Source organism: Hyla sarda, chromosome 8 (assembly GCF_029499605.1).
Source record: "Hyla sarda isolate aHylSar1 chromosome 8, aHylSar1.hap1, whole genome shotgun sequence".
Taxonomy (NCBI): Eukaryota; Metazoa; Chordata; class Amphibia; order Anura; family Hylidae; genus Hyla; species Hyla sarda.
This window is the reverse complement of record NC_079196.1, coordinates 97,467,305-97,488,070: the sequence shown is the minus strand read 5'-3', so window position 1 is coordinate 97,488,070 and position 20,766 is coordinate 97,467,305. Positions and strand designations below refer to the sequence as shown.

General features: G+C 43.4%; 12 pseudogenes; all 12 read left to right on the top strand.

Moving 5' to 3' along the window:
• The first annotated feature begins 537 nt into the window (after positions 1-537).
• Positions 538-801, top strand: LOC130285789 (U2 spliceosomal RNA; annotated as a pseudogene).
• Positions 802-2,267: 1,466 nt separating this feature from the next.
• On the top strand, positions 2,268-2,531 carry LOC130288395 (U2 spliceosomal RNA; annotated as a pseudogene).
• Positions 2,532-3,993: 1,462 nt separating this feature from the next.
• Positions 3,994-4,257, top strand: LOC130285788 (U2 spliceosomal RNA; annotated as a pseudogene).
• A 1,478-nt stretch (positions 4,258-5,735) lies between these two features.
• LOC130286153 (U2 spliceosomal RNA) lies at positions 5,736-5,999 on the top strand (annotated as a pseudogene).
• A 1,472-nt stretch (positions 6,000-7,471) lies between these two features.
• Positions 7,472-7,735, top strand: LOC130285787 (U2 spliceosomal RNA; annotated as a pseudogene).
• A 1,458-nt stretch (positions 7,736-9,193) lies between these two features.
• Positions 9,194-9,457, top strand: LOC130285786 (U2 spliceosomal RNA; annotated as a pseudogene).
• A 1,467-nt stretch (positions 9,458-10,924) lies between these two features.
• LOC130286142 (U2 spliceosomal RNA) lies at positions 10,925-11,188 on the top strand (annotated as a pseudogene).
• A 1,484-nt stretch (positions 11,189-12,672) lies between these two features.
• LOC130285784 (U2 spliceosomal RNA) lies at positions 12,673-12,936 on the top strand (annotated as a pseudogene).
• A 1,478-nt stretch (positions 12,937-14,414) lies between these two features.
• LOC130285611 (U2 spliceosomal RNA) lies at positions 14,415-14,678 on the top strand (annotated as a pseudogene).
• A 1,472-nt stretch (positions 14,679-16,150) lies between these two features.
• Positions 16,151-16,414, top strand: LOC130290165 (U2 spliceosomal RNA; annotated as a pseudogene).
• Positions 16,415-17,875: 1,461 nt separating this feature from the next.
• LOC130288718 (U2 spliceosomal RNA) lies at positions 17,876-18,139 on the top strand (annotated as a pseudogene).
• A 1,456-nt stretch (positions 18,140-19,595) lies between these two features.
• On the top strand, positions 19,596-19,860 carry LOC130287839 (U2 spliceosomal RNA; annotated as a pseudogene).
• The last annotated feature ends 906 nt before the right edge of the window (positions 19,861-20,766 follow it).

Below are 20,766 nucleotides of genomic sequence, written 5' to 3'. Positions count from 1 at the left end.
GCTAACACATAGGCCCAACAGATTCCAAGAAGGCCAGAATCACCAGCGGCACCACCATCGATTGTCAGGTCACCCGGATTCAGCAAATACCAGAGTCCAAAATGATGCAGGTTTATACTGTTAATTTTCAGTTTATCGTTACAGTTGGTGTTATTCCATGTCGGAAGGGACGCAGCTACAGCCAGTGGGGTAACTAGAGACAGGCAGGCAGCTATGTGCAACAAAGGTAGGCGTGTTGTTTTCATATGCAGATCTGAAATATTGTCTTATATGCAAGAGGAGGAGTGATGGGGGTTCAGGCAAAAGCCAGGCTATGGATTGCATTGCTAAATGCTCCATCAGAGTGCAATGGTCGCCTGTCCTTTTTTTAAGTGATGATGTGGGTTTAGCCTGTGCTGTATGTATGTATGGGTGGCTGACTGCCACCCACCCAGAAAGTGTATGGGAGGCTGGTTGGCTGCCAGCCTTCCTTCCATTCCTATGAGTAATGTGAGTGCTCATGAAGGGGACATGGTTGGGTCCACCCCTTTCCCGGTTATCCCCTCTAGGCCTTTTGGCTTAGATCAAGTGTAAAAAAAGAAAGGATCTTGCGACAGATCGCATCCTGAGGCACGTTTTTTTTTGTGTGAATACTTGCACTTGGGTGACTTGTGAGCACATACTGATACATACGTTCCCTATCTGGGGACCATAAATTAAATGGATTTTTGAGAAAGGGAGCTGATTTGGAAGCTTGCTTCTGTCGCCCTATGCATTGACCCGATGTGGCAGTATCTTCGGGTAGTGAACAGTGCACCACCCCATTCCAGTGTTAAACAAGAAAGATTCTCATTTAATCCTCCGTGGGTGAGAATTTGAGTTTGAGAATTGGAGACCAAAATGATGAGTTGCACTGACTGGTTTATGAACGTCTATTCATTTAGCGTTTTAATGACCATGTTTGCACACTGATTGGTGTAAAAAAATAAAATAAAACTAAATAATAATAATCTAGCACACCTGTGCAGGTTTGACATGACATGACAGGTAGCTGTCTTGTGGGTGGTGCTGAATCCTGTTAAATGACATGAGGGTCTCATGCCTATACACAAGGGTGTGTCATTGCTGTTGCTTGACCATGCATTGGTTTCTGTGGTCAGTGAATGATAAAAACAAAATTTACCATCCATTGATGGATGGGAAATCCGCCATGAGGCATTTGTTTTTAGAAACTGCTGCTCACAACCAATGTTGCAATGGAGTGTCTCCATCTGCTGGTGGTATTGGAAAGGCATTAGTGCTATGACAGGGTCTGAAGAAGAAGAAGAAGACGGAAAAAAATATATATAAAAAGAAAAAGAGAGAGAGAGAGAGAGAGACTGACTTAGTGAGCGAGTGAGTGAGAGAGTGAGAGTGAGTGAGAGTGAATGAGTGAGTGAGTGATTGAGTGAGTGAGTGAGTGAGTGAGTGAGAACAAATGAGTTAAAGCAAGTGAGTGAGAGAGATCGAATGAATGAAAGTCTGAATGACAGAAAGAAAAAAGGATGAAGAAAGAAGCATGAAGAAAAAAAAATGTATATGGAGTTGCTGACATGAGTGCAATCTACAAAGCCGTTGAGGCTGATCCTCATGGGAGGATTATTGCACCAGGACCCTTAGCACTTTTAAAATGCCATTCAATGCCACGGGCTAGATGTAAACTGCAGATGACCATGTTGTGGTAGTTACCATGGATACCCAAGTGATGTGTGAGCTAACACATAGGCCCAACAGATTCCAAGAAGGCCAGAATCACCAGCGGCACCACCATCGATTGTCAGGTCACCCGGATTCAGCAAATACCAGAGTCCAAAATGATGCAGGTTTATACTGTTAATTTTCAGTTTATCGTTACAGTTGGTGTTATTCCATGTCGGAAGGGACGCAGCTACAGCCAGTGGGGTAACTAGAGACAGGCAGGCAGCTATGTGCAACAAAGGTAGGCGTGTTGTTTTCATATGCAGATCTGAAATATTGTCTTATATGCAAGAGGAGGAGTGATGGGGGTTCAGGCAAAAGCCAGGCTATGGATTGCATTGCTAAATGCTCCATCAGAGTGCAATGGTCGCCTGTCCTTTTTTAAGTGATGATGTGGGTTTAGCCTGTGCTGTATGTATGTATGGGTGGCTGACTGCCACCCACCCAGAAAGTGTATGGGAGGCTGGTTGGCTGCCAGCCTTCCTTCCATTCCTATGAGTAATGTGAGTGCTCATGAAGGGGACATGGTTGGGTCCACCCCTTTCCCGGTTATCCCCTCTAGGCCTTTTGGCTTAGATCAAGTGTAAAAAAAGAAAGAATCTTGCGACAGATCGCATCCTGAGGCACGTTTTTTTTTGTGTGAATACTTGCACTTGGGTGACTTGTGAGCACATACTGATACATACGTTCCCTATCTGGGGACCATAAATTAAATGGATTTTTGAGAAAGGGAGCTGATTTGGAAGCTTGCTTCTGTCGCCCTATGCATTGACCCGATGTGGCAGTATCTTCGGGTAGTGAACAGTGCACCACCCCATTCCAGTGTTAAACAAGAAAGATTCTCATTTAATCCTCCGTGGGTGAGAATTTGAGTTTGAGAATTGGAGACCAAAATGATGAGTTGCACTGACTGGTTTATGAACGTCTATTCATTTAGCGTTTTAATGACCATGTTTGCACACTGATTGGTGTAAAAAAATAAAATAAAACTAAATAATAATAATCTAGCACACCTGTGCAGGTTTGACATGACATGACAGGTAGCTGTCTTGTGGGTGGTGCTGAATCCTGTTAAATGACATGAGGGTCTCATGCCTATACACAAGGGTGTGTCATTGCTGTTGCTTGACCATGCATTGGTTTCTGTGGTCAGTGAATGATAAAAACAAAATTTACCATCCATTGATGGATGGGAAATCCGCCATGAGGCATTTGTTTTTAGAAACTGCTGCTCACAACCAATGTTGCAATGGAGTGTCTCCATCTGCTGGTGGTATTGGAAAGGCATTAGTGCTATGACAGGGTCTGAAGAAGAAGAAGAAGAAGACGGAAAAAAATATATATAAAAAGAAAAAGAGAGAGAGAGACTGACTTAGTGAGCGAGTGAGTGAGAGAGTGAGAGTGAGTGAGAGTGAATGAGTGAGTGAGTGATTGAGTGAGTGAGTGAGTGAGTGAGTGAGAACAAATGAGTTAAAGCAAGTGAGTGAGAGAGATCGAATGAATGAAAGTCTGAATGACAGAAAGAAAAAAGGATGAAGAAAGAAGCATGAAGAAAAAAAAATGTATATGGAGTTGCTGACATGAGTGCAATCTACATAGCCGTTGAGGCTGATCCTCATGGGAGGATTATTGCACCAGGACCCTTAGCACTTTTAAAATGCCATTCAATGCCACGGGCTAGATGTAAACTGCAGATGACCATGTTGTGGTAGTTACCATGGATACCCAAGTGATGTGTGAGCTAACACATAGGCCCAACAGATTCCAAGAAGGCCAGAATCACCAGCGGCACCACCATCGATTGTCAGGTCACCCGGATTCAGCAAATACCAGAGTCCAAAATGATGCAGGTTTATACTGTTAATTTTCAGTTTATCGTTACAGTTGGTGTTATTCCATGTCGGAAGGGACGCAGCTACAGCCAGTGGGGTAACTAGAGACAGGCAGGCAGCTATGTGCAACAAAGGTAGGCGTGTTGTTTTCATATGCAGATCTGAAATATTGTCTTATATGCAAGAGGAGGAGTGATGGGGGTTCAGGCAAAAGCCAGGCTATGGATTGCATTGCTAAATGCTCCATCAGAGTGCAATGGTCGCCTGTCCTTTTTTTAAGTGATGATGTGGGTTTAGCCTGTGCTGTATGTATGTATGGACGGCTGACTGCCACCCACCCAGAAAGTGTATGGGAGGCTGGTTGGCTGCCAGCCTTCCTTCCATTCCTATGAGTAATGTGAGTGCTCATGAAGGGGACATGGTTGGGTCCACCCCTTTCCCGGTTATCCCCTCTAGGCCTTTTGGCTTAGATCAAGTGTAAAAAAAGAAAGGATCTTGCGACAGATCGCATCCTGAGGCACGTTTTTTTTTGTGTGAATACTTGCACTTGGGTGACTTGTGAGCACATACTGATACATACGTTCCCTATCTGGGGACCATAAATTAAATGGATTTTTGAGAAAGGGAGCTGATTTGGAAGCTTGCTTCTGTCGCCCTATGCATTGACCCGATGTGGCAGTATCTTCGGGTAGTGAACAGTGCACCACCCCATTCCAGTGTTAAACAAGAAAGATTCTCATTTAATCCTCCGTGGGTGAGAATTTGAGTTTGAGAATTGGAGACCAAAATGATGAGTTGCACTGACTGGTTTATGAACGTCTATTCATTTAGCGTTTTAATGACCATGTTTGCACACTGATTGGTGTAAAAAAATAAAATAAAACTAAATAATAATAATCTAGCACACCTGTGCAGGTTTGACATGACATGACAGGTAGCTGTCTTGTGGGTGGTGCTGAATCCTGTTAAATGACATGAGGGTCTCATGCCTATACACAAGGGTGTGTCATTGCTGTTGCTTGACCATGCATTGGTTTCTGTGGTCAGTGAATGATAAAAACAAAATTTACCATCCATTGATGGATGGGAAATCCGCCATGAGGCATTTGTTTTTAGAAACTGCTGCTCACAACCAATGTTGCAATGGAGTGTCTCCATCTGCTGGTGGTATTGGAAATGCATTAGTGCTATGACAGGGTCTGAAGAAGAAGAAGAAGAAGAAGAAGACGGAAAAAAATATATATAAAAAGAAAAAGAGAGAGAGAGAGAGAGAGAGACTGACTTAGTGAGCGAGTGAGTGAGAGAGTGAGAGTGAGTGAGAGTGAATGAGTGAGTGAGTGATTGAGTGAGTGAGTGAGTGAGTGAGTGAGAACAAATGAGTTAAAGCAAGTGAGTGAGAGAGATCGAATGAATGAAAGTCTGAATGACAGAAAGAAAAAAGGATGAAGAAAGAAGCATGAAGAAAAAAAAATGTATATGGAGTTGCTGACATGAGTGCAATCTACAAAGCCGTTGAGGCTGATCCTCATGGGAGGATTATTGCACCAGGACCCTTAGCACTTTTAAAATGCCATTCAATGCCACGGGCTAGATGTAAACTGCAGATGACCATGTTGTGGTAGTTACCATGGATACCCAAGTGATGTGTGAGCTAACACATAGGCCCAACAGATTCCAAGAAGGCCAGAATCACCAGCGGCACCACCATCGATTGTCAGGTCACCCGGATTCAGCAAATACCAGAGTCCAAAATGATGCAGGTTTATACTGTTAATTTTCAGTTTATCGTTACAGTTGGTGTTATTCCATGTCGGAAGGGACGCAGCTACAGCCAGTGGGGTAACTAGAGACAGGCAGGCAGCTATGTGCAACAAAGGTAGGCGTGTTGTTTTCATATGCAGATCTGAAATATTGTCTTATATGCAAGAGGAGGAGTGATGGGGGTTCAGGCAAAAGCCAGGCTATGGATTGCATTGCTAAATGCTCCATCAGAGTGCAATGGTCGCCTGTCCTTTTTTTAAGTGATGATGTGGGTTTAGCCTGTGCTGTATGTATGTATGGGTGGCTGACTGCCACCCACCCAGAAAGTGTATGGGAGGCTGGTTGGCTGCCAGCCTTCCTTCCATTCCTATGAGTAATGTGAGTGCTCATGAAGGGGACATGGTTGGGTCCACCCCTTTCCCGGTTATCCCCTCTAGGCCTTTTGGCTTAGATCAAGTGTAAAAAAAGAAAGGATCTTGCGACAGATCGCATCCTGAGGCACGTTTTTTTTTGTGTGAATACTTGCACTTGGGTGACTTGTGAGCACATACTGATACATACGTTCCCTATCTGGGGACCATAAATTAAATGGATTTTTGAGAAAGGGAGCTGATTTGGAAGCTTGCTTCTGCCGCCCTATGCATTGACCCGATGTGGCAGTATCTTCGGGTAGTGAACAGTGCACCACCCCATTCCAGTGTTAAACAAGAAAGATTCTCATTTAATCCTCCGTGGGTGAGAATTTGAGTTTGAGAATTGGAGACCAAAATGATGAGTTGCACTGACTGGTTTATGAACGTCTATTCATTTAGCGTTTTAATGACCATGTTTGCACACTGATTGGTGTAAAAAAATAAAATAAAACGAAATAATAATAATCTAGCACACCTGTGCAGGTTTGACATGACATGACAGGTAGCTGTCTTGTGGGTGGTGCTGAATCCTGTTAAATGACATGAGGGTCTCATGCCTATACACAAGGGTGTGTCATTGCTGTTGCTTGACCATGCATTGGTTTCTGTGGTCAGTGAATGATAAAAACAAAATTTACCATCCATTGATGGATGGGAAATCCGCCATGAGGCATTTGTTTTTAGAAACTGCTGCTCACAACCAATGTTGCAATGGAGTGTCTCCATCTGCTGGTGGTATTGGAAAGGCATTAGTGCTATGACAGGGTCTGAAGAAGAAGAAGAAGAAGAAGAAGACGGAAAAAAATATATATAAAAAGAAAAAGAGAGAGAGAGAGAGAGAGACTGACTTAGTGAGCGAGTGAGTGAGAGAGTGAGAGTGAGTGAGAGTGAATGAGTGAGTGAGTGATTGAGTGAGTGAGTGAGTGAGTGAGAACAAATGAGTTAAAGCAAGTGAGTGAGAGAGATCGAATGAATGAAAGTCTGAATGACAGAAAGAAAAAAGGATGAAGAAAGAAGCATGAAGAAAAAAAAATGTATATGGAGTTGCTGACATGAGTGCAATCTACAAAGCCGTTGAGGCTGATCCTCATGGGAGGATTATTGCACCAGGACCCTTAGCACTTTTAAAATGCCATTCAATGCCACGGGCTAGATGTAAACTGCAGATGACCATGTTGTGGTAGTTACCATGGATACCCAAGTGATGTGTGAGCTAACACATAGGCCCAACAGATTCCAAGAAGGCCAGAATCACCAGCGGCACCACCATCGATTGTCAGGTCACCCGGATTCAGCAAATACCAGAGTCCAAAATGATGCAGGTTTATACTGTTAATTTTCAGTTTATCGTTACAGTTGGTGTTATTCCATGTCGGAAGGGACGCAGCTACAGCCAGTGGGGTAACTAGAGACAGGCAGGCAGCTATGTGCAACAAAGGTAGGCGTGTTGTTTTCATATGCAGATCTGAAATATTGTCTTATATGCAAGAGGAGGAGTGATGGGGGTTCAGGCAAAAGCCAGGCTATGGATTGCATTGCTAAATGCTCCATCAGAGTGCAATGGTCGCCTGTCCTTTTTTTAAGTGATGATGTGGGTTTAGCCTGTGCTGTATGTATGTATGGGTGGCTGACTGCCACCCACCCAGAAAGTGTATGGGAGGCTGGTTGGCTGCCAGCCTTCCTTCCATTCCTATGAGTAATGTGAGTGCTCATGAAGGGGACATGGTTGGGTCCACCCCTTTCCCGGTTATCCCCTCTAGGCCTTTTGGCTTAGATCAAGTGTAAAAAAAGAAAGGATCTTGCGACAGATCGCATCCTGAGGCACGTTTTTTTTTGTGTGAATACTTGCACTTGGGTGACTTGTGAGCACATACTGATACATACGTTCCCTATCTGGGGACCATAAATTAAATGGATTTTTGAGAAAGGGAGCTGATTTGGAAGCTTGCTTCTGTCGCCCTATGCATTGACCCGATGTGGCAGTATCTTCGGGTAGTGAACAGTGCACCACCCCATTCCAGTGTTAAACAAGAAAGATTCTCATTTAATCCTCCGTGGGTGAGAATTTGAGTTTGAGAATTGGAGACCAAAATGATGAGTTGCACTGACTGGTTTATGAACGTCTATTCATTTAGCGTTTTAATGACCATGTTTGCACACTGATTGGTGTAAAAAAATAAAATAAAACAAAATAATAATAATCTAGCACACCTGTGCAGGTTTGACATGACATGACAGGTAGCTGTCTTGTGGGTGGTGCTGAATCCTGTTAAATGACATGAGGGTCTCATGCCTATACACAAGGGTGTGTCATTGCTGTTGCTTGACCATGCATTGGTTTCTGTGGTCAGTGAATGATAAAAACAAAATTTACCATCCATTGATGGATGGGAAATCCGCCATGAGGCATTTGTTTTTAGAAACTGCTGCTCACAACCAATGTTGCAATGGAGTGTCTCCATCTGCTGGTGGTATTGGAAAGGCATTAGTGCTATGACAGGGTCTGAAGAAGAAGAAGAAGAAGACGGAAAAAAATATATATAAAAAGAAAAAGAGAGAGAGAGACTGACTTAGTGAGCGAGTGAGTGAGAGAGTGAGAGTGAGTGAGAGTGAATGAGTGAGTGAGTGATTGAGTGAGTGAGTTAGTGAGTGAGAACAAATGAGTTAAAGCAAGTGAGTGAGAGAGATCGAATGAATGAAAGTCTGAATGACAGAAAGAAAAAAGGATGAAGAAAGAAGCATGAAGAAAAAAAAATGTATATGGAGTTGCTGACATGAGTGCAATCTACAAAGCCGTTGAGGCTGATCCTCATGGGAGGATTATTGCACCAGGACCCTTAGCACTTTTAAAATGCCATTCAATGCCACGGGCTAGATGTAAACTGCAGATGACCATGTTGTGGTAGTTACCATGGATACCCAAGTGATGTGTGAGCTAACACATAGGCCCAACAGATTCCAAGAAGGCCAGAATCACCAGCGGCACCACCATCGATTGTCAGGTCACCCGGATTCAGCAAATACCAGAGTCCAAAATGATGCAGGTTTATACTGTTAATTTTCAGTTTATCGTTACAGTTGGTGTTATTCCATGTCGGAAGGGACGCAGCTACAGCCAGTGGGGTAACTAGAGACAGGCAGGCAGCTATGTGCAACAAAGGTAGGCGTGTTGTTTTCATATGCAGATCTGAAATATTGTCTTATATGCAAGAGGAGGAGTGATGGGGGTTCAGGCAAAAGCCAGGCTATGGATTGCATTGCTAAATGCTCCATCAGAGTGCAATGGTCGCCTGTCCTTTTTTTAAGTGATGATGTGGGTTTAGCCTGTGCTGTATGTATGTATGGGTGGCTGACTGCCACCCACCCAGAAAGTGTATGGGAGGCTGGTTGGCTGCCAGCCTTCCTTCCATTCCTATGAGTAATGTGAGTGCTCATGAAGGGGACATGGTTGGGTCCACCCCTTTCCCGGTTATCCCCTCTAGGCCTTTTGGCTTAGATCAAGTGTAAAAAAAGAAAGGATCTTGCGACAGATCGCATCCTGAGGCACGTTTTTTTTTGTGTGAATACTTGCACTTGGGTGACTTGTGAGCACATACTGATACATACGTTCCCTATCTGGGGACCATAAATTAAATGGATTTTTGAGAAAGGGAGCTGATTTGGAAGCTTGCTTCTGTCGCCCTATGCATTGACCCGATGTGGCAGTATCTTCGGGTAGTGAACAGTGCACCACCCCATTCCAGTGTTAAACAAGAAAGATTCTCATTTAATCCTCCGTGGGTGAGAATTTGAGTTTGAGAATTGGAGACCAAAATGATGAGTTGCACTGACTGGTTTATGAACGTCTATTCATTTAGCGTTTTAATGACCATGTTTGCACACTGATTGGTGTAAAAAAATAAAATAAAACTAAATAATAATAATCTAGCACACCTGTGCAGGTTTGACATGACATGACAGGTAGCTGTCTTGTGGGTGGTGCTGAATCCTGTTAAATGACATGAGGGTCTCATGCCTATACACAAGGGTGTGTCATTGCTGTTGCTTGACCATGCATTGGTTTCTGTGGTCAGTGAATGATAAAAACAAAATTTACCATCCATTGATGGATGGGAAATCCGCCATGAGGCATTTGTTTTTAGAAACTGCTGCTCACAACCAATGTTGCAATGGAGTGTCTCCATCTGCTGGTGGTATTGGAAATGCATTAGTGCTATGACAGGGTCTGAAGAAGAAGAAGAAGACGGAAAAAAATATATATAAAAAGAAAAAGAGAGAGAGAGAGAGAGAGAGAGACTGACTTAGTGAGCGAGTGAGTGAGAGAGTGAGAGTGAGTGAGAGTGAATGAGTGAGTGAGTGATTGAGTGAGTGAGTGAGTGAGTGAGAACAAATGAGTTAAAGCAAGTGAGTGAGAGAGATCGAATGAATGAAAGTCTGAATGACAGAAAGAAAAAAGGATGAAGAAAGAAGCATGAAGAAAAAAAAATGTATATGGAGTTGCTGACATGAGTGCAATCTACAAAGCCGTTGAGGCTGATCCTCATGGGAGGATTATTGCACCAGGACCCTTAGCACTTTTAAAATGCCATTCAATGCCACGGGCTAGATGTAAACTGCAGATGACCATGTTGTGGTAGTTACCATGGATACCCAAGTGATGTGTGAGCTAACACATAGGCCCAACAGATTCCAAGAAGGCCAGAATCACCAGCGGCACCACCATCGATTGTCAGGTCACCCGGATTCAGCAAATACCAGAGTCCAAAATGATGCAGGTTTATACTGTTAATTTTCAGTTTATCGTTACAGTTGGTGTTATTCCATGTCGGAAGGGACGCAGCTACAGCCAGTGGGGTAACTAGAGACAGGCAGGCAGCTATGTGCAACAAAGGTAGGCGTGTTGTTTTCATATGCAGATCTGAAATATTGTCTTATATGCAAGAGGAGGAGTGATGGGGGTTCAGGCAAAAGCCAGGCTATGGATTGCATTGCTAAATGCTCCATCAGAGTGCAATGGTCGCCTGTCCTTTTTTTAAGTGATGATGTGGGTTTAGCCTGTGCTGTATGTATGTATGGGTGGCTGACTGCCACCCACCCAGAAAGTGTATGGGAGGCTGGTTGGCTGCCAGCCTTCCTTCCATTCCTATGAGTAATGTGAGTGCTCATGAAGGGGACATGGTTGGGTCCACCCCTTTCCCGGTTATCCCCTCTAGGCCTTTTGGCTTAGATCAAGTGTAAAAAAAGAAAGGATCTTGCGACAGATCGCATCCTGAGGCACGTTTTTTTTTGTGTGAATACTTGCACTTGGGTGACTTGTGAGCACATACTGATACATACGTTCCCTATCTGGGGACCATAAATTAAATGGATTTTTGAGAAAGGGAGCTGATTTGGAAGCTTGCTTCTGCCGCCCTATGCATTGACCCGATGTGGCAGTATCTTCGGGTAGTGAACAGTGCACCACCCCATTCCAGTGTTAAACAAGAAAGATTCTCATTTAATCCTCCGTGGGTGAGAATTTGAGTTTGAGAATTGGAGACCAAAATGATGAGTTGCACTGACTGGTTTATGAACGTCTATTCATTTAGCGTTTTAATGACCATGTTTGCACACTGATTGGTGTAAAAAAATAAAATAAAACGAAATAATAATAATCTAGCACACCTGTGCAGGTTTGACATGACATGACAGGTAGCTGTCTTGTGGGTGGTGCTGAATCCTGTTAAATGACATGAGGGTCTCATGCCTATACACAAGGGTGTGTCATTGCTGTTGCTTGACCATGCATTGGTTTCTGTGGTCAGTGAATGATAAAAACAAAATTTACCATCCATTGATGGATGGGAAATCCGCCATGAGGCATTTGTTTTTAGAAACTGCTGCTCACAACCAATGTTGCAATGGAGTGTCTCCATCTGCTGGTGGTATTGGAAAGGCATTAGTGCTATGACAGGGTCTGAAGAAGAAGAAGAAGAAGAAGAAGAAGAAGAAGACGGAAAAAAATATATATAAAAAGAAAAAGAGAGAGAGAGAGAGAGACTGACTTAGTGAGCGAGTGAGTGAGAGAGTGAGAGTGAGTGAGAGTGAATGAGTGAGTGAGTGATTGAGTGAGTGAGTGAGTGAGTGAGTGAGAACAAATGAGTTAAAGCAAGTGAGTGAGAGAGATCGAATGAATGAAAGTCTGAATGACAGAAAGAAAAAAGGATGAAGAAAGAAGCATGAAGAAAAAAAAAATGTATATGGAGTTGCTGACATGAGTGCAATCTACAAAGCCGTTGAGGCTGATCCTCATGGGAGGATTATTGCACCAGGACCCTTAGCACTTTTAAAATGCCATTCAATGCCACGGGCTAGATGTAAACTGCAGATGACCATGTTGTGGTAGTTACCATGGATACCCAAGTGATGTGTGAGCTAACACATAGGCCCAACAGATTCCAAGAAGGCCAGAATCACCAGCGGCACCACCATCGATTGTCAGGTCACCCGGATTCAGCAAATACCAGAGTCCAAAATGATGCAGGTTTATACTGTTAATTTTCAGTTTATCGTTACAGTTGGTGTTATTCCATGTCGGAAGGGACGCAGCTACAGCCAGTGGGGTAACTAGAGACAGGCAGGCAGCTATGTGCAACAAAGGTAGGCGTGTTGTTTTCATATGCAGATCTGAAATATTGTCTTATATGCAAGAGGAGGAGTGATGGGGGTTCAGGCAAAAGCCAGGCTATGGATTGCATTGCTAAATGCTCCATCAGAGTGCAATGGTCGCCTGTCCTTTTTTTAAGTGATGATGTGGGTTTAGCCTGTGCTGTATGTATGTATGGGTGGCTGACTGCCACCCACCCAGAAAGTGTATGGGAGGCTGGTTGGCTGCCAGCCTTCCTTCCATTCCTATGAGTAATGTGAGTGCTCATGAAGGGGACATGGTTGGGTCCACCCCTTTCCCGGTTATCCCCTCTAGGCCTTTTGGCTTAGATCAAGTGTAAAAAAAGAAAGGATCTTGCGACAGATCGCATCCTGAGGCACGTTTTTTTTTGTGTGAATACTTGCACTTGGGTGACTTGTGAGCACATACTGATACATACGTTCCCTATCTGGGGACCATAAATTAAATGGATTTTTGAGAAAGGGAGCTGATTTGGAAGCTTGCTTCTGTCGCCCTATGCATTGACCCGATGTGGCAGTATCTTCGGGTAGTGAACAGTGCACCACCCCATTCCAGTGTTAAACAAGAAAGATTCTCATTTAATCCTCCGTGGGTGAGAATTTGAGTTTGAGAATTGGAGACCAAAATGATGAGTTGCACTGACTGGTTTATGAACGTCTATTCATTTAGCGTTTTAATGACCATGTTTGCACACTGATTGGTGTAAAAAAATAAAATAAAACTAAATAATAATAATCTAGCACACCTGTGCAGGTTTGACATGACATGACAGGTAGCTGTCTTGTGGGTGGTGCTGAATCCTGTTAAATGACAAGAGGGTCTCATGCCTATACACAAGGGTGTGTCATTGCTGTTGCTTGACCATGCATTGGTTTCTGTGGTCAGTGAATGATAAAAACAAAATTTACCATCCATTGATGGATGGGAAATCCGCCATGAGGCATTTGTTTTTAGAAACTGCTGCTCACAACCAATGTTGCAATGGAGTGTCTCCATCTGCTGGTGGTATTGGAAAGGCATTAGTGCTATGACAGGGTCTGAAGAAGAAGAAGAAGAAGAAGAAGACGGAAAAAAATATATATAAAAAGAAAAAGAGAGAGAGAGAGAGAGACTGACTTAGTGAGCGAGTGAGTGAGAGAGTGAGAGTGAGTGAGAGTGAATGAGTGAGTGAGTGAGTGATTGAGTGAGTGAGTGAGTGAGTGAGTGAGAACAAATGAGTTAAAGCAAGTGAGTGAGAGAGATCGAATGAATGAAAGTCTGAATGACAGAAAGAAAAAAGGATGAAGAAAGAAGCATGAAGAAAAAAAAATGTATATGGAGTTGCTGACATGAGTGCAATCTACAAAGCCGTTGAGGCTGATCCTCATGGGAGGATTATTGCACCAGGACCCTTAGCACTTTTAAAATGCCATTCAATGCCACGGGCTAGATGTAAACTGCAGATGACCATGTTGTGGTAGTTACCATGGATACCCAAGTGATGTGTGAGCTAACACATAGGCCCAACAGATTCCAAGAAGGCCAGAATCACCAGCGGCACCACCATCGATTGTCAGGTCACCCGGATTCAGCAAATACCAGAGTCCAAAATGATGCAGGTTTATACTGTTAATTTTCAGTTTATCGTTACAGTTGGTGTTATTCCATGTCGGAAGGGACACAGCTACAGCCAGTGGGGTAACTAGAGACAGGCAGGCAGCTATGTGCAACAAAGGTAGGCGTGTTGTTTTCATATGCAGATCTGAAATATTGTCTTATATGCAAGAGGAGGAGTGATGGGGGTTCAGGCAAAAGCCAGGCTATGGATTGCATTGCTAAATGCTCCATCAGAGTGCAATGGTCGCCTGTCCTTTTTTTAAGTGATGATCTGGGTTTAGCCTGTGCTGTATGTATGTATGGGTGGCTGACTGCCACCCACCCAGAAAGTGTATGGGAGGCTGGTTGGCTGCCAGCCTTCCTTCCATTCCTATGAGTAATGTGAGTGCTCATGAAGGGGACATGGTTGGGTCCACTTCTTTCCCGGTTATCCCCTCTAGGCCTTTTGGCTTAGATCAAGTGTAAAAAAAGAAAGGATCTTGCGACAGATCGCATCCTGAGGCACGTTTTTTTTTGTGTGAATACTTGTACTTGGGTGACTTGTGAGCACATACTGATACATACGTTCCCTATCTGGGGACCATAAATTAAATGGATTTTTGAGAAAGGGAGCTGATTTGGAAGCTTGCTTCTGTCGCCCTATGCATTGACCCGATGTGGCAGTATCTTCGGGTAGTGAACAGTGCACCACCCCATTCCAGTGTTAAACAAGAAAGATTCTCATTTAATCCTCCGTGGGTGAGAATTTGAGTTTGAGAATTGGAGACCAAAATGATGAGTTGCACTGACTGGTTTATGAACGTCTATTCATTTAGCGTTTTAATGACCATGTTTGCACACTGATTGGTGTAAAAAAATAAAATAAAACTAAATAATAATAATCTAGCACACCTGTGCAGGTTTGACATGACATGACAGGTAGCTGTCTTGTGGGTGGTGCTGAATCCTGTTAAATGACATGAGGCTCTCATGCCTATACACAGGGGTGTGTCATTGCTGTTGCTTGACCATGCATTGGTTTCTGTGGTCAGTGAATGATAAAAACAAAATTTACCATCCATTGATGGATGGGAAATCCGCCATGAGGCATTTGTTTTTAGAAACTGCTGCTCACAACCAATGTTGCAATGGAGTGTCTCCATCTGCTGGTGGTATTGGAAAGGCATTAGTGCTATGACAGGGTCTGAAGAAGAAGAAGAAGAAGAAGAAGACGGAAAAAAATATATATAAAAAGAAAAAGAGAGAGAGAGAGAGAGAGACTGACTTAGTGAGCGAGTGAGTGAGAGAGTGAGAGTGAGTGAGAGTGAATGAGTGAGTGAGTGATTGAGTGAGTGAGTGAGTGAGTGAGAACAAATGAGTTAAAGAGAGTGAGTGAGAGAGATCGAATGAATGAAAGTCTGAATGACAGAAAGAAAAAAGGATGAAGAAAGAAGCATGAAGAAAAAAAAATGTATATGGAGTTGCTGACATGAGTGCAATCTACAAAGCCGTTGAGGCTGATTCTCATGGGAGGATTATTGCACCAGGACCCTTAGCACTTTTAAAATGCCATTCAATGCCACGGGCTAGATGTAAACTGCAGATGACCATGTTGTGGTAGTTACCATGGATACCCAAGTGATGTGTGAGCTAACACATAGGCCCAACAGATTCCAAGAAGGCCAGAATCACCAGCGGCACCACCATCGATTGTCAGGTCACCCGGATTCAGCAAATACCAGAGTCCAAAATGATGCAGGTTTATACTGTTAATTTTCAGTTTATCGTTACAGTTGGTGTTATTCCATGTCGGAAGGGACGCAGCTACAGCCAGTGGGGTAACTAGAGACAGGCAGGCAGCTATGTGCAACAAAGGTAGGCGTGTTGTTTTCATATGCAGATCTGAAATATTGTCTTATATGCAAGAGGAGGAGTGATGGGGGTTCAGGCAAAAGCCAGGCTATGGATTGCATTGCTAAATGCTCCATCAGAGTGCAATGGTCGCCTGTCCTTTTTTTAAGTGATGATGTGGGTTTAGCCTGTGCTGTATGTATGTATGGGTGGCTGACTGCCACCCACCCAGAAAGTGTATGGGAGGCTGGTTGGCTGCCAGCCTTCCTTCCATTCCTATGAGTAATGTGAGTGCTCATGAAGGGGACATGGTTGGGTCCACCCCTTTCCCGGTTATCCCCTCTAGGCCTTTTGGCTTAGATCAAGTGTAAAAAAAGAAAGGATCTTGCGACAGATTGCATCCTGAGGCACGTTTTTTTTTGTGTGAATACTTGCACTTGGGTGACTTGTGAGCACATACTGATACATACGTTCCCTATCTGGGGACCATAAATTAAATGGATTTTTGAGAAAGGGAGCTGATTTGGAAGCTTGCTTCTGTCGCCCTATGCATTGACCCGATGTGGCAGTATCTTCGGGTAGTGAACAGTGCACCACCCCATTCCAGTGTTAAACAAGAAAGATTCTCATTTAATCCTCCGTGGGTGAGAATTTGAGTTTGAGAATTGGAGACCAAAATGATGAGTTGCACTGACTGGTTTATGAACGTCTATTCATTTAGCGTTTTAATGACCATGTTTGCACACTGATTGGTGTAAAAAAATAAAATAAAACTAAATAATAATAATCTAGCACACCTGTGCAGGTTTGACATGACATGACAGGTAGCTGTCTTGTGGGTGGTGCTGAATCCTGTTAAATGACATGAGGGTCTCATGCCTATACACAAGGGTGTGTCATTGCTGTTGCTTGACCATGCATTGGTTTCTGTGGTCAGTGAATGATAAAAACAAAATTTACCATCCATTGATGGATGGGAAATCCGCCATGAGGCATTTGTTTTTAGAAACTGCTGCTCACAACCAATGTTGCAATGGAGTGTCTCCATCTGCTGGTGGTATTGGAAAGGCATTAGTGCTATGACAGGGTCTGAAGAAGAAGAAGAAGAAGACGGAAAAATATATATATAAAAAGAAAAAGAGAGAGAGAGAGAGACTGACTTAGTGAGCGAGTGAGTGAGAGAGTGAGAGTGAGTGAGAGTGAATGAGTGAGTGAGTGATTGAGTGAGTGAGTGAGTGAGTGAGAACAAATGAGTTAAAGCAAGTGAGTGAGAGAGATCGAATGAATGAAAGTCTGAATGACAGAAAGAAAAAAGGATGAAGAAAGAAGCATGAAGAAAAAAAAATGTATATGGAGTTGCTGACATGAGTGCAATCTACAAAGCCGTTGAGGCTGATCCTCATGGGAGGATTATTGCACCAGGACCCTTAGCACTTTTAAAATGCCATTCAATGCCACGGGCTAGATGTAAACTGCAGATGACCATGTTGTGGTAGTTACCATGGATACCCAAGTGATTTGTGAGCTAACACATAGGCCAACAGATTCCAAGAAGGCCAGAATCACCAGCGGCACCACCATCGATTGTCAGGTCACCCGGATTCAGCAAATACCAGAGTCCAAAATGATGCAGGTTTATACTGTTAATTTTCAGTTTATCGTTACAGTTGGTGTTATTCCATGTCGGAAGGGACGCAGCTACAGCCAGTGGGGTAACTAGAGACAGGCAGGCAGCTATGTGCAACAAAGGTAGGCGTGTTGTTTTCATATGCAGATCTGAAATATTGTCTTATATGCAAGAGGAGGAGTGATGGGGGTTCAGGCAAAAGCCAGGCTATGGATTGCATTGCTAAATGCTCCATCAGAGTGCAATGGTCGCCTGTCCTTTTTTTAAGTGATGATGTGGGTTTAGCCTGTGCTGTATGTATGTATGGGTGGCTGACTGCCACCCACCCAGAAAGTGTATGGGAGGCTGGTTGGCTGCCAGCCTTCCTTCCATTCCTATGAGTAATGTGAGTGCTCATGAAGGGGACATGGTTGGGTCCACCCCTTTCCCGGTTATCCCCTCTAGGCCTTTTGGCTTAGATCAAGTGTTAAAAAAGAAAGAATCTTGCGACAGATCGCATCCTGAGGCACGTTTTTTTTTGTGTGAATACTTGCACTTGGGTGACTTGTGAGCACATACTGATACATACGTTCCCTATCTGGGGACCATAAATTAAATGGATTTTTGAGAAAGGGAGCTGATTTGGAAGCTTGCTTCTGTCGCCCTATGCATTGACCCGATGTGGCAGTATCTTCGGGTAGTGAACAGTGCACCACCCCATTCCAGTGTTAAACAAGAAAGATTCTCATTTAATCCTCCGTGGGTGAGAATTTGAGTTTGAGAATTGGAGACCAAAATGATGAGTTGCACTGACTGGTTTATGAACGTCTATTCATTTAGCGTTTTAATGACCATGTTTGCACACTGATTGGTGTAAAAAAATAAAATAAAACTAAATAATAATAATCTAGCACACCTGTGCAGGTTTGACATGACATGACAGGTAGCTGTCTTGTGGGTGGTGCTGAATCCTGTTAAATGACATGAGGGTCTCATGCCTATACACAAGGGTGTGTCATTGCTGTTGCTTGACCATGCATTGGTTTCTGTGGTCAGTGAATGATAAAAACAAAATTTACCATCCATTGATGGATGGGAAATCCGCCATGAGGCATTTGTTTTTAGAAACTGCTGCTCACAACCAATGTTGCAATGGAGTGTCTCCATCTGCTGGTGGTATTGGAAAGGCATTAGTGCTATGACAGGGTCTGAAGAAGAAGAAGAAGAAGACGGAAAAAAATATATATAAAAAGAAAAAGAGAGAGAGAGAGAGAGACTGACTTAGTGAGCGAGTGAGTGAGAGAGTGAGAGTGAGTGAGAGTGAATGAGTGAGTGAGTGATTGAGTGAGTGAGTGAGAACAAATGAGTTAAAGCAAGTGAGTGAGAGAGATCGAATGAATGAAAGTCTGAATGACAGAAAGAAAAAAGGATGAAAAAAGAAGCATGAAGAAAAAAAAATGTATATGGAGTTGCTGACATGAGTGCAATCTACAAAGCCGTTGAGGCTGATCCTCATGGGAGGATTATTGCACCAGGACCCTTAGCACTTTTAAAATGCCATTCAATGCCACGGGCTAGATGTAAACTGCAGATGACCATGTTGTGGTAGTTACCATGGATACCCAAGTGATTTGTGAGCTAACACATAGGCCCAACAGATTCCAAGAAGGCCAGAATCCCCAGCGGCACCACCATCGATTGTCAGGTCACCCGGATTCAGCAAATACCAGAGTCCAAAATGATGCAGGTTTATACTGTTAATTTTCAGTTTATCGTTACAGTTGGTGTTATTCCATGTCGGAAGGGACGCAGCTACAGCCAGTGGGGTAACTAGAGACAGGCAGGCAGCTATGTGCAACAAAGGTAGGCGTGTTGTTTTCATATGCAGATCTGAAATATTGTCTTATATGCAAGAGGAGGAGTGATGGGGGTTCAGGCAAAAGCCAGGCTATGGATTGCATTGCTAAATGCTCCATCAGAGTGCAATGGTCGCCTGTCCTTTTTTTAAGTGATGATGTGGGTTTAGCCTGTGCTGTATGTATGTATGGGTGGCTGACTGCCACCCACCCAGAAAGTGTATGGGAGGCTGGTTGGCTGCCAGCCTTCCTTCCATTCCTATGAGTAATGTGAGTGCTCATGAAGGGGACATGGTTGGGTCCACCCCTTTCCCGGTTATCCCCTCTAGGCCTTTTGGCTTAGATCAAGTGTAAAAAAAGAAAGGATCTTGCGACAGATCGCATCCTGAGGCACGTTTTTTTTTTGTGTGAATACTTGCACTTGGGTGACTTGTGAGCACATACTGATACATACGTTCCCTATCTGGGGACCATAAATTAAATGGATTTTTGAGAAAGGGAGCTGATTTGGAAGCTTGCTTCTGTCGCCCTATGCATTGACCCGATGTGGCAGTATCTTCGGGTAGTGAACAGTGCACCACCCCATTCCAGTGTTAAACAAGAAAGATTCTCATTTAATCCTCCGTGGGTGAGAATTTGAGTTTGAGAATTGGAGACCAAAATGATGAGTTGCACTGACTGGTTTATGAACGTCTATTCATTTAGCGTTTTAATGACCATGTTTGCACACTGATTGGTGTAAAAAAATAAAATAAAACTAAATAATAATAATCTAGCACACCTGTGCAGGTTTGACATGACATGACAGGTAGCTGTCTTGTGGGTGGTGCTGAATCCTGTTAAATGACATGAGGGTCTCATGCCTATACACAAGGGTGTGTCATTGCTGTTGCTTGACCATGCATTGGTTTCTGTGGTCAGTGAATGATAAAAACAAAATTTACCATCCATTGATGGATGGGAAATCCGCCATGAGGCATTTGTTTTTAGAAACTGCTGCTCACAACCAATGTTGCAATGGAGTGTCTCCATCTGCTGGTGGTATTGGAAAGGCATTAGTGCTATGACAGGGTCTGAAGAAGAAGAAGAAGAAGAAGAAGAAGAAGACGGAAAAAAATATATATAAAAAGAAAAAGAGAGAGAGAGAGAGAGACTGACTTAGTGAGCGAGTGAGTGAGAGAGTGAGAGTGAGTGAGAGTGAATGAGTGAGTGAGTGATTGAGTGAGTGAGTGAGTGAGTGAGAACAAATGAGTTAAAGCAAGTGAGTGAGAGAGATCGAATGAATGAAAGTCTGAATGACAGAAAGAAAAAAGGATGAAGAAAGAAGCATGAAGAAAAAAAAAATGTATATGGAGTTGCTGACATGAGTGCAATCTACAAAGCCGTTGAGGCTGATCCTCATGGGAGGATTATTGCACCAGGACCCTTAGCACTTTTAAAATGCCATTCAATGCCACGGGCTAGATGTAAACTGCAGATGACCATGTTG